The sequence below is a fragment of the Chelonoidis abingdonii genome, chromosome 13, assembly GCF_003597395.2.
Source record: "Chelonoidis abingdonii isolate Lonesome George chromosome 13, CheloAbing_2.0, whole genome shotgun sequence".
NCBI lineage: Eukaryota > Metazoa > Chordata > Testudines > Testudinidae > Chelonoidis > Chelonoidis abingdonii.
The window spans coordinates 307155-320380 of NC_133781.1; positions in this window are offsets into that span (position 1 = coordinate 307155).

Consider the following 13226-nt stretch of genomic DNA (forward strand, 5'->3'; position numbering starts at 1 on the left):
AAAAGAGAAGATAGGCCTTTTTTCTCCAGCTGTGAGTTGCGATCAAATGAACAACCCAGGACTGAAGCTGGATTTTCTTCTTTGCTTCTTTCTCTCTCTTGTGTGTGCTAATGCCCTGTGTTTGTCTTCTAAGGAAACCGGATCGACTTCAAAGAACAGGCAACAGTAAGCTGTCCCATCCCAGCTGACTAACTTCTCTCTTTTTCCCGAAAAGAAACAGTCTACCTCGTTAATGCCTCTAAAAAGTCGCAAAAACTGTGTTCAGCTAAATCGATCAGTGGAATAACTAGATGTTTGTTAAAATAAAAGCCTTATTAAACTTATTCCTTCCAAAGCTTTAATTGCTTTTTCCTTCTTCCTTGTGTCTTTAATAAAAGCTAAAAGATGTTTAATGGTGTTGCCATGGTAACAAGTAGGCTGAGCTCTCTGTATACCAAATCTGAAGCTTGTAACGCAGTTTAAATGCTGGACAGTGACTGGGTGTTAGCACCTTTTGGGCCATAAGTCCATCTAAATATAGAATATACAGTGATCCACATAAGGCCTTGAGATCTGGATAAAGGAGCTCATAAGAAAATACGCTCTCTTGTACTGCCATGTCGGTCGTGATGAAATAAGAATTGCCAATATTGAGCAGATTCATTGCCGTCTAATCTAGAATCCTCTTTCTGACAGTGACCAGAACCAACTGTTCAGAGGAAGACTCAGTAATCTGACAAAACACAGATGCGGGATAATCTGCCCCATAGCAGAGTCTCTAATTGTTACAGTTTGGTTTAAGACCTAAAGCTTCATATTTATTATCCTTTCCAAAAATCTTATAATGAATCATGATAGCTCTCGTTATTTTTCTTCTGCAATCCCTTACTGATTCTTCCTACATTTCTGGTCTCTATATTTCCCTGTGGCAAGGAATTCCACAGTTTAATTATGTGTCTTATTTGAGCGTAGAACACTTTCCCAACAGTAGTTCACAAAACATACACCCTCACCTTCTGCAAATCCTACAGAAAGAAAGAAAGTATAACACCACTGAATGGGTTTTTCATTCATCTATTATGTTTATGTACATCTCTTCTTCCCTATAGACATGACATTGAATCCACTTGAGTGTTCAGACAAAATGTTCATATCCCCACAGCCAGTCTGCATTCAGAACTCCAACAGAGGCTAACCAGATTTCCTTTTTTTGACTTCCTGACGGACTGAGCCCAATCAAGATTGTGTATGATCCGAATCCTGCAGGCATATTCAGAATCATGGTAGTGATACGTAGTCACACTTAATTTGCTGGGATCATCTAAGTATCTTCTCATTTGTGACAAATCAAACAAATGGAAAAGACGAATACGCTGTAACTTTTGACATTGAAAACTGTTTAGTTTCCACTCCACAGCTGTGTTTAATAGATATGTTTCTTCTGCACATAAGAGGCATGTCATGACAACAACATGTAACACTTGTTTCTTAGTTGTCACGTAGACATCCTGCTTCCCTAACAGGGGCCCTGAATTATACTGAAATGCCACTGACGCAAGACCCATCAGACCTGTGACTTCTTCGGATATAGAACTTCCTGCTGTCAACTGAATACCCAGATAAATAAAACTATTCACCCATTCAATGTTGTTCATATTTACAAGCTCTGTCTGCAGGTCATGAATAAACCAGGGGAAAAGAAATTGCCTAATTTTGGCAATTAATTTATCTTTGATTATTAGCAGTAAATATGACGCATGACCTGTGATGAGATATTAGACAGGGTGGGAGCTGAATTATTACAGAGAATTCTTTCCTGGGTGTCCGGCTGGTGAGTCTTCCCCACATGCTCAGGGTTTGGGGTCGAAAAGGAATTTTCCTCCAGGGTAAAGGCCCTGGAGGTTTTTCGCCTTTCCCTGCAGCGTGGGGCACAGGTCAGTTGCTGGAGGATTCTCTGCACCTTGAGGTCTTTAAATCACGATTTGAGGACTTCAATAACACAGACATAGGTTAGGCGTTTGTTACAGGAGTGAGTGGGTGAGATTCTGTGGCCTGCATTGTGCAGGAGGTCAGACTAGATGATCGTAATGGTCCCTTCTGACCATAAAGTCTATGAGTCTTTCTTATTCCTTAACCTGTGTATTCATTTATTGGTGATGTTTAAGGATGGCTGGCCAATTTCCGTGCTTTCACCTCCACTGCCCTCTTGTGGTAATTATATGTTATGGCTATCATCTTCAAAGGAGTCTAGGGAGAGGAAATTATTTGCTATTTGAATGTCTAACTCCTTAGCTAGCTTGGGAGAATTTGAGCCTAAATAAATGTCTTATTAATTGACTGTCCCTGCGATTGGAAACCTAAACCTCTTGGGCTCTTTTCATAATCTAAGCTTCAGTATCCTCATACTAATGAAACATACACCATTCCTTAAGGGCTGACCCAACTCGGTGTTATTGGTACCTTGTCACAGAGAGTGAACTTCAGGGATCTTTTTCCAGGGGGAAGTAGACAGCATTTAAACAGCCCTCAAGAAATCAGCTCTTAGTCTTGGAGTTTGCTAAGGAAAGGATCTTTTTTCCACTCCCACTGATAAGCCTTGAAGTCTCTCACCACTCCTGGGGAAAAAGAAAAGAAAAGAAAAGACGTCCTTAGATGCTGTTTCCCAGAGGCAGACAGAGAGATTAGATTGATAAATCAATAATTCAGTAGATAGACTAAGAAAACAAAAAAAGAGGAACTCACAGATCAGAATGATCTCACCACATTTATGATCCACATTAAAAAGGCAGGTGAGTTGATTCATGTTTTTATTCATTACAATCATTCATTTTCCCTTTAATTTCAAAGGACCAAGTTCTGCCCCCCCTCCTCCCACGAAGTGAATCTCTCTGAAAAGTCCCTTTGATTTCTGTCTGAATGCAGCTCTCCGCTCACACAGAGTCAGTAGCCCAATAGGGGTCATGGCTGGCAACCCAGCCATCTCTCTCTTTGTGTATTTCTTGAGGCAGTACTGAGAAAACTGAGATTAGCTAATGCAGGATAGCAGTACTTTCTACTTTTGTAGTTTGTGTGTTGGGGGAAGAGTAGATTAGGGGCAGGGCATGCTCTAGAAAAGACATTTAGCTTTTGGTATCACTGTGAACAGTGCCTTTGTTACCACTCAGACGAGGGCCATCTCTTTGTTTGGGTATTTGTCTAAACTAAAAAGATTGATTTTCTCTCTGGGATACATATGGGATAAACATAGATTTGATATTGGACGGAACTTTGGCTTCTTTTCCATTTCCACTACAAATCAATGTCAATTCCATGAGGGCAGGAGAGATTCTCTAAGTACGAACAGCCTGATATTCAGATGTGCAGGATCCTGAGTCAAAAATCCCATTGGTTGAATTTTCAGGGGAATTTAAGGGATTTAGGAACAAAACTTCCATTAACTTACAATCCAAACCCTCTTTTTAAAATCATGTCAGCATGCCTAGAGAGTGTTTGCTGGACACTTTCATTTAGTGTGATCATTATTACTGTCCCTCAGTATTACATAAGGGGGATTTTTTTAACAAATAGCTTTCACACAATACAAGGTCTTTATGCATACAAAGGGTAAAGTTAATATCTAAAATGTAAGTCAACAGTGAACAAGACTCTGCACCAACACTGTAAGTTTGGGTAGTCAGAAGTTTCGTTAAACCCTCTACAGAATTCCTGCATTTTAGATGCTCAAATCCTCTCATTTTCCTTTGATTTTTTCTCACATTCTCACAGTGTCTAAGAGCGCTTTCTGCTGGAAGTCACTGACCATTATGTCTTGCACTCGTCATGTGTTGGCCAGCTTCTCAGTCATACCCTTAGGGATCACTCTACATGTTCCAATAATTGCTAGGATCATGTGTGTTCTATTTTTCCATAATCAATCTATTTTGTGGAAGTGTTCTTCATACTTTGCAATCTTGTCTTCTTGTTTCTTTTTTAAGACACTGTCTGCTGATATGGCGCTTTCTATTAACATTTGGCCTATTTTTCTGCACTGCTCAGTCTGTCACAATTACCAGATCCCATAAAATCTTAGCCTCTTCATTCTCTAGAGTGCTTTTGATTAGGTGGTTGTAATAAAACAAAATTCATTTAAATATGCACTTCCACAGAGACTCCAGTGCAGGAACTTGGTGGCCTCGTGACTGTTCTCTCCTAGCCAGGCTCAGCAGGTGCTCCACAGTCTCCTCCTTTTCAGAACACGTTGTGCAGTTCAGGGAGCAGTTACGTTGGTAGATCTTTCTTCTGTATAAATAACCCTTAAGGACTTGTTCACTCTTATTGAGTCTTTCTGTCTCTCTTTTCTGATATCATTGTAGAAGCCATGAGTTGATTCAATGTCTATCCCTAATAGGTTTGATCTCTCTCCACCACTGTCCATGCACTCATTTCTGTGTAAAACTTTGGAATCTTTCTGGGGGGATTTCCTTTCTACTGTCTGACTGATATCTTGGGCTGGGATGCACTCACAGTCATTGGTTTTTATCACCACATGATGACCTCTTTCTCGGTCTCACTTTTAATATGTTTTGATGTTGTATTCTTAATGATCAACTTCTTCCTCGACAGACTTTTTCCTCTATCACACTGTCAAATGTCCAGTCCATGTCTTGATTGCTATTCAGTACTCATTGCATCAATAGCAGCTGTTTTGTTTGGATGTCAAAATTTTTACTTATCCCTTGATTCCACTTGATCACCCCGGCAGTGTGCCACACTACTGTTGATCCTGTGTCATTGCTTCTACCAAAATGTTTGCATGTGGGTCTACATGACTAATCTCCCTTTTCAGGCTTTCAGTCTCCATTTGAGTCAATAATTCCACTTTCCTATGAAACTCTCAGTTGCCCAGTGAGTCTATGCTCAGTCATTTCTTTCTCGATGTTGTCATTTCTCTCCTTCACGTCTTGGAGCATTCATGTCTCCAGCCTCTCTCTTCTGCTTTGCCAAAATCAACCTTAGGTCACTTCTTGGTTTGCACTATGAGTCCTTTCCACTGTTTGGCTGAAAATGATCTCTGGTTTTCTTGAATTGTTTGGACAGTTGCATGATATCAACCTGGGTTTACCCACTTCCACACACACACCTTGGCAGTGAGGAGCCTGTCATACAGCTAAGCACTTCTGAGGCCCTCTTTATGGCAGTTGTAATATTTATTAATTTGCCTGGGTTCTCTGTATTTGATTGGGTTGTCAGCCTGTGCCCAAACCAGTATTTCTAGGTCTTGGGGCATTTGTTATTATTTATTATATTTTTATTATTTATTATTATTTTATTATTATAGAAACCCTAGATTTTTAATAGGTATGAATCCAATAAGATACCATAGATATTAAATACTCTACAATGGTGGTTTTCAACCTGTGGTCTGCAGACCCCTGGGAGTGCACAGATGAGGGGTTCGCACCTCCATTCAAAAATTTTTATGGGTACGCAAAATTAAAAAAAGGGTGAAAACCACTGGCCTACAAACTTACAAAATGTAATAGACGAAGGTACTTATAGAATTGGCCAGATCCCCAGTGGGTGTGACTCAGCCATAGCTCCACTGGAGTAAAGGGGCCAGATCCCCAGCTGGAGTAAAAACAGCTGTATCTCTGCTGATGTTAGAGGGACAGATTAAAAAAGAAGAGATACCAGATGGCAGCGTAGCGGTCATAAAGCCATGGCTGAGAGAATGAAATTTCAGCACACACTGAAAGGAAGAAGAAGAAGATCTGAGCAATGCAGCCATTGACAGAAATAGTTTTGTTTACTGCTAGGAAGTTCCTAAGTGCGTAAGGCACCATGACGGAAGAATAGCAGATATCAAACAAAGGATAAAATGGAAAAGGAAGAAGTACATAGGGGTGTGAAGTCAGCTCACCCATGAATCACATATAATGCCACCAGGGTGATTAGGTAAATAACTAAAACAGAGAAGAGAAAAAATCTGCATCTGAGGGTCACTGGAAAGTCCCAGGAGAATAAATTCAGTCACTGTTGTTGATTCTTTTGTCATTTATTCAGGAAAACTGTGATCTGGAAGACAAGAGAAAACAAATTGAAATGAACACTTTTAATAAAATAAACAGCATGTGAATTTAATCTCTCTGTAGCATGAATGTAAAGAGAGCCTCTTTCCAGCTGTACAACTGTATATTTAAATAAAAATAAAATTAAGTCGTATCATAAAGTGAATTGAAATGGCATATAAAGATCATCTCTTCTGTTGGATGACTAGGAAGAGAGCTCTATTGTATCCTGTAAAATATATATTTTTAAATAAGACAAGACATAGAGAAACAACAGTGATAAGCTGGCTGGAATTTTGTGTTGTACAGAGACAAAATGGCCAGATGCACATAGGACCTAGGCCCCTAACTGCCACTTAGCACCTGAATTGCAGAACTAGGCCCCACAGGTATTGACAAAATCTCCACCCAGATGGACATGAGACAGTCTGATGTGTGCCTCACTTTGTCTTTTCTGTTGAATGGTTCCACTGTGGTTAATAATTAAAGAGGCATTGAAGAAAGGGGGTCTGGATACTGGATCTCCTGCATTTAAGGTGAGGGTTCTAACCACCTGTACATAAAGCAATTCTCTCACTTGCTGTTCTCTCCGCCTTAAAATCTTTCATCTGTCCTCTAACATCAGCAGAGATACAGCTGTTTTTACTCCACTTGGGGATCTAGTCCCTTTACTCCAATGGAGCATGGCTGAGTCACACCCACTGGGGATCTGGCCAATTCTATAAGTACTCTTTGTCTATTACATTGTTAAGTTTGTAGGCCAGTGGTTTTATTTTGCGTACCCTTAAAAATTTTTGAATGGAGGTGCAACCCCTCATCTGTGGATCCCAGGGGTCTCAGACCACAGGTTGAAAACATATTAAAAGTGAGACAAGAAAGAGTCATCTTGTGGTGATAAAAACCAATGACCGTGAGTGCATCCATGCCAAGAATATCACAGCCTTCTCCACCTGCAGCTCCCACCTGATTGTGGTTGGTTTGTTGTACTTCACAGCTTTTTTCCAGTACACAAAATCTGGCTCAGTCTCCTCTGTGGTGCTGGATGAAATATTCTCCATCCAGTAAAGTGTCTTGACCCCCATGTTAAACCCCATCATCTACAGCCTGAAAAACAAGGAGGTGAAAACAGCTCTAAGGAAAACAATGGGAAAATTAAAATTTATCAGGTAACGTTGATGATCTTAAATAAATTAAATTACATATTTTTACATCAGAGCATAGAACTGTGGATAACTGGTGTTTGGTAAATTCTCAGCTCAGGTAACTGACGCACACCTTCGGACAAAACCTCAGTTGGTCTAAATGAGTTGGCTCCATTGATGTCAGCAGGTCAGATTCCCAGTTGTACAAGAGTCACTACAGCTTGGGGGACTGGATCTTGGGTCTCCTATATCCAGAGTGAGTGCTCAGAGCACTAGGCTGTAGAGTCAGTCGCACATTTCTTTCTCTCCTGTATCTCCATAGCTCTTTAATCTGGCCCACTGACTTCAGGAGAGAGATGGCCAATTTATGCCAGCTGAGATACTGGCCAATCCAATAAAAAATAGTCTCTCTTGATCTATTAATCTCTGTTCTTTTGGTTTTTTGACTAATTTATTGAAAAACATTTAATATCACTTGTTTCATTCTATTCTGCTACAATCTCAAGGATTTTTAATAATAATTAATAACGATAATATAATAATAATTGGAGCCAATGGGTTTACTCCTCAGGGAACCTTGGTTTGAACAGGAGATTTAGAGAGAGGCCCAAATGAGCATATCCTGGTGGTTAGGGCATCCACATGGGTTGGCACAGATTGCCTGTTTATATCCTGTCTCTTTATCAGGCACTTCAAATGGGGCTCTCTCACAGTCCAGGTGACTACCCTGACCATTGGGATAAAAGTTATGAGCCGTCTCCTTCTTGTAATTCCTTCTTCTTCCTCCTTCAGCCCCAGCTTCATGTAAAAAAACCCCAAAACCCTTAGGTGGGGTTATAGGGTTCGTAGCTGAGAATGACAAGCAGAAGGATTTGTCTCCCTCATAGGGATATGGAGACTGAACTCTTTCACAGCGACAGGGCTTAGGACACACCTCACTCCTCAGCATCTTCCATTGATTACATATTATCATGTTAGAACATAAGAACAAATGAAAGACCATCCCAGGTCAGACCAATGGTCCCTCTAGCCCAGTATCATGTTTCTGCTAATGGCCAGTGCCAGATTCTTCAAAGAGAATGAACAGAACAGACAATTATTGAGTGATGCATCCTCTGTCATCCAGTCTCAACAAAGACAGCTTCCCACCCAACTCTACTAAATGTTTCTCATTTGCCCAAAAGAACAGTTATCACCATCTTTAATACTATCTAAAAGTCTGTCAAACACTTTTTTTTCCTCCTAAAAGCCCTCTCTAGCTAAAGGGAAGGGGGGGAAGGGATGTTGTTAGAATAAAAGCCTTACTTAATAGTTTCAATTTTAAATGCTTTAACTGTTTTTTCTTTCTTTTCTGTATATTTAATAAAAGGTTAAAAAAGAAGTTTTCCTGGTCTATTTGCCATGGTACTGAGCAGCCTGAAGTCTCTTTCTACCAAATTCTGAATCTCAATTAACAATGTTTAATGTTGCACAGTGAGTGGGTTATGTTATATCTTTGGGGCCATAAATTCCATCTAAATTAATAGAACATACGTTGATGAATGTGAAGTCCTTTGAGATCTTCAGATAAAGGAAGCCGCTGAAGAAATCTGCTCGCCTCTTGTACTGCCATTTTCTGTGTCATGGGGACACAAGAATTTCCATACTGAGTCAGACTGGCCATCCAGTCTAACATCCTGTTTCTGACAGTGACCAGATCCAAATGTTCAGAGGAAGGCTCAAGAATCGGACAGCACATAAATGTGAGACAATCTGCCCTCATAGAAGAGACTTGAATTTTGTAAAGATTGGCTTTAACTCAGAAGAATTATATTTAACATCCCTTTTAAAAATGTTATAAATAATTATGATAGCTCTGGATACTCATCTTACCCTTTCTGAGTCTTGATACATTGTGGGTCTCATTGTCTCCCTGTGGCAAGGAGTTCCACATTCTAATTATGTGTCTTCTTCATACCATCAGCACAGTCATGGAACACGCTCCCAATAGTGGTTCACCAAACAATCACCCTCACCTAACGAAAATCTTTAGGAAGAAAAAGAGGAGTTCCCAGCTGTATGGGCCGTTTCATTCATGCATCATGTTAACGTGCATCTCTTTTTCTCTATAGATACAATACTGCATTCACTTGCATGTTTAGACTAAATGAACATATCCTGACAGCCTCTTTGCATTCAGAACTCCATGTGAGGCTAAAAGGACTTCCACTTATAGACCACCTGAGGGGTTGAGTCCAATCATTATTCTGTACGATCTCCATCCTGCCGAAAGATTCACACTGATGGTAGTAGCCGGTACTGACACTTAAATTCAGTAAGATTAGTCATGTGTTCATCCTATTCACAGGAGCAAGGCTTTTGCAGGATGGGGCACTATATGAGCATTTCAGTTTTCATTAAGCCTATTAAATTGACAAGTAAGAGTTAAAAATGATAATTAAGCCTGCACTTTTGTAAGGCTACAAATGCTGGGTTCTGAGGAAGAGACAAACCTTACTGAATTGAGTTTCACAACTTTGGAGAACATTTTAATAAAAATACAAATGTTTAGGTCCTATTGTAGGATTGTATGGAGCTTCTTTAGGAGGAAGACATGAATAATGCAATTGCTGGGAGATATTGGAGACTTCAAAGGGTGAAGATTATGCAAATGACCAGCTGCGCTTTGAGTAGAGACCCTTTGTCTGGCTGATTATCTAGTCAAGGTCTCTTCAAAGAGCCCGACTGGATAAACTGATGATTCAGAGAGTCAGGAGTAGCTCTTGTTCTGAGTTGAGGGTGTGAAGAATTTGAAACTGGAGGAAAACCTCTTGGTAGTGGTTGAAGCATTGCTTCTGCCAGGGCCCTGCACACATTTAGTGTCATCTAATGTCAAACTTCACTCAAAGCTAAATGAGATTGGCTTCTCCCTTAAGTGACAGGAACAGAGCCTGTCTGATTTACATTCTCTTGGCTTGCCCAGATTCTCCTATGTGTCTATGTGATACACCCAGTGCGACCCAGCCTGTTCATACTGGTTCCAGTGCTCCCAAAGGGCAGCAAGCGTCATCCTTTAAGGCACAGTTTCTTAATGACCATTAAGGCTACATCTGCACTATGAGCTAGAGGTGTTTCCCAGTTCATTGATCTAGCATTCCAAAATTAGCAGTAGTAGCATGGGCAGCTGTGAGCAGTGGCATGGGCCCGTTTCACAGAGTAATAATCCCACCTGAACCCAGTGGGTACATATCTGGCAAAGCTAGCCATACTTCACACACTACTGCCCTTACTGCAGCAGCGACACTATTATTTTTAGTGAGCAAGCTCAATGATAGCTAGCATGTGTATGTCTATGTGAACTGGGAATCATGCCCCTAGTTCATAGTGTACACACACCCTAAGTATAAGTTGTTAGGCAAGTATTGGAAAGGGCCTTCTCCCCTTGGGAGTTAGGCTCTACAACTCTGACAGACCCCTTGGGTGAAATATCCATTCCATTATATGGTCCAAAAGCAAAAGAGTAGAGACGGATCCAGAAACAATATTAAGAATTACTAAAGAGAAATCCTAGTGTCACACGTTAGATAGAATGTTACTGAAAAATGACTAGAGTGACAAAAGGAGTTTAACATCAAGTTTATAGACTTTGCAGCTGTTTTTGACTCAGTGTATCAATCAGCTGTGTGGATACTGCAACTTCTGTGTGGGATGACTGAGGGCTTAGAGTGTCTCATGGAAGAACTGTACCACAGTACGTATGTTTGTATGAGGGTAAATGGTTTAATTACAGACTGGTTTTCAGTAGAATCGGCGGTACGCCAGGGATGTGATTTCTCAGTTATGTAATGTAATGTTCTGATAGAATATCCAATGACAAGGCTTATTGAAACTGAAGTAGGAGGTGTAATATTTGAAATATTCATCTTTAGCGGATCTTGAATATGTGGATAACATTTCTTTACTCATAGAGACTATTGACCAGCTACAGTTACTGATGTAAGAGCTAAGGAAACCTGCAGAATCTAAGATTATAAAACCAAAGACATGCATGCCTTCAATAAAATGGAAATGTATGACCTGGTGATGCTGCATGTAGATGGCTATGACATTGAATGGGTGAATATGTATCTGGATAGTCAGTTGACAGCAGGAGGTCCTATATGTGAAGAAGTCACACGTCTGATTGGTCTTTCATCAATGGCATGTCAGCGTATTCAAAGGCCTCTGTTTGGGTGGCAGACAGTTTATGTGACAACTAAGAAAAGTGTTCGGTGTGGTAGTGATGACAACTCTTTTATACAGAGAAGAAACATATCCATTAAAAATAGCTGAGGAGAGGAAACTAGACAGATTTCAGGTCAAAAGTTAAGAGTATTCTTAGTATCTGTTGGTTTGATTTTGTCAGAAATGAGGAGCCACTTAGATAATCGCAGCAAGATGCAGTCTTGCACCAGTTGAGAGGAAGATGTCTGCAATGGTGGGGTCCTGTCTAATGTGCATACGAAGGCATACTTTTAATGAAAGTTTATAAATCTGAGGTCAAAAAGTGTAGAGTATGAGACTGACAATGAATGAGATTGGAAGATGCAATTATGAGGAATTTAAGAAACCTACATCCTTTCATACTGATTCTTATGGAAGCAAGAAGAGTTGCAAGGGAGAATCCAAGACGGAAATCTATTCTATGTCCCACCATGGCTGCATTATAGTGATATGCATCTGCTGCTACTGATGTGCTGCTGATATTTCCTCAGAGATGGGAGACCTAGCTTTCAATATCTGCTCGAAATCAGACTAGAGGGAACTGAACAAGGCTATCCCATGTCTGAGTGCCTTAACCACGAGGTTAGAGGTATGGGGGGATGCTAGGATTACACATACTGACTTTGTCAGTTTAGCCTTCCCCTTCAACTTCCCCTCCCCTCATTTAAAATACTTGGCAAACAGGTTTCACATTTACAAATTGTGTGAGGTCAACCAAAACTGCTTTTTTTGGAAAATAAACTATTTACCTCAACATTTTGCCCAGCTCTATATAATACATCTCCTCTTTTGTCTCGTCTCTTATTCATTCCTGCCATTTTATACAGTCTCTTTGCTCATTTCTCATTCCTTAACCCGTGTGTTCATCTATTGGTGATGTTCAAGGATGGCTGGCCATTTCCCACATTTTTTCATCTTCTGCCTTCCTGTGGTAATTACACATTATAGCGAGGATCTTCAAGGCTTATATGGGTGACAATATTTGCTATTTGGGTGTCTAACTCCTTTGACTGCTTTAAGATACTGAACTTAAATATGTGTCTTTTTAATTCACTGTCACTGAGTTTGGACATCTAATCCATTAGGCTCTTTTGATAATCCAAGTATCATTGCTCCCATTCTCACACATGGTAGAGCGGTGTTTAAGGGCTGAACCAACACATTGTTACTGGAAGCTTGTTACAGAAAATGAACTTCAGGGATCTTGTCCCAGAGGAACAAGCCAACTCTTTTAAACAGCTCTCAAGAATCAGATCTTAGTCTTGGAGTCAGCTAAGGAAGAGCTCTTTGCTCAATTCCCACTACACATCTTGAGGGGTTTCACTGCTCTGGATATAGAATAGTGGATCACCTTAGATGCTGTATTCCAAAGGTAGGTAGAGAGATTAGGTAGACAAATCAATAGGGGTGAGGGATAGCTCAATTGTTTGATCATTGGCCTGCTAAACCCAGGGTTGGTAGTTCAATCTTTGAGGGCCATTTAGGGATCTGTCAGGGATGGCACTTGGTCTTACTAGTAAAAGGAGGGGGCTGGATTTGATGACCTTTCAAGGCTCCTTCCAGTTCTATGAGATAGGTGTATATCTCCATATTTAAGTATGTAGATAAACAGACTAAGGAAAGAGAAATCCGCAGGTCAGAATGATCTCACCATATTTAAAAGACAGGTGAGTTGATCCAAATTTTTATTCCTTATTAATATTTTTTTATCCTTTCCATTTCAAGGGATTAGATTCTGCCTCCCCTTATCTTGGGGTGGGTCTCTCTATCGCATCTCATTGACTTCTGCCATGATACAGCAGTCTGCTCACACAGA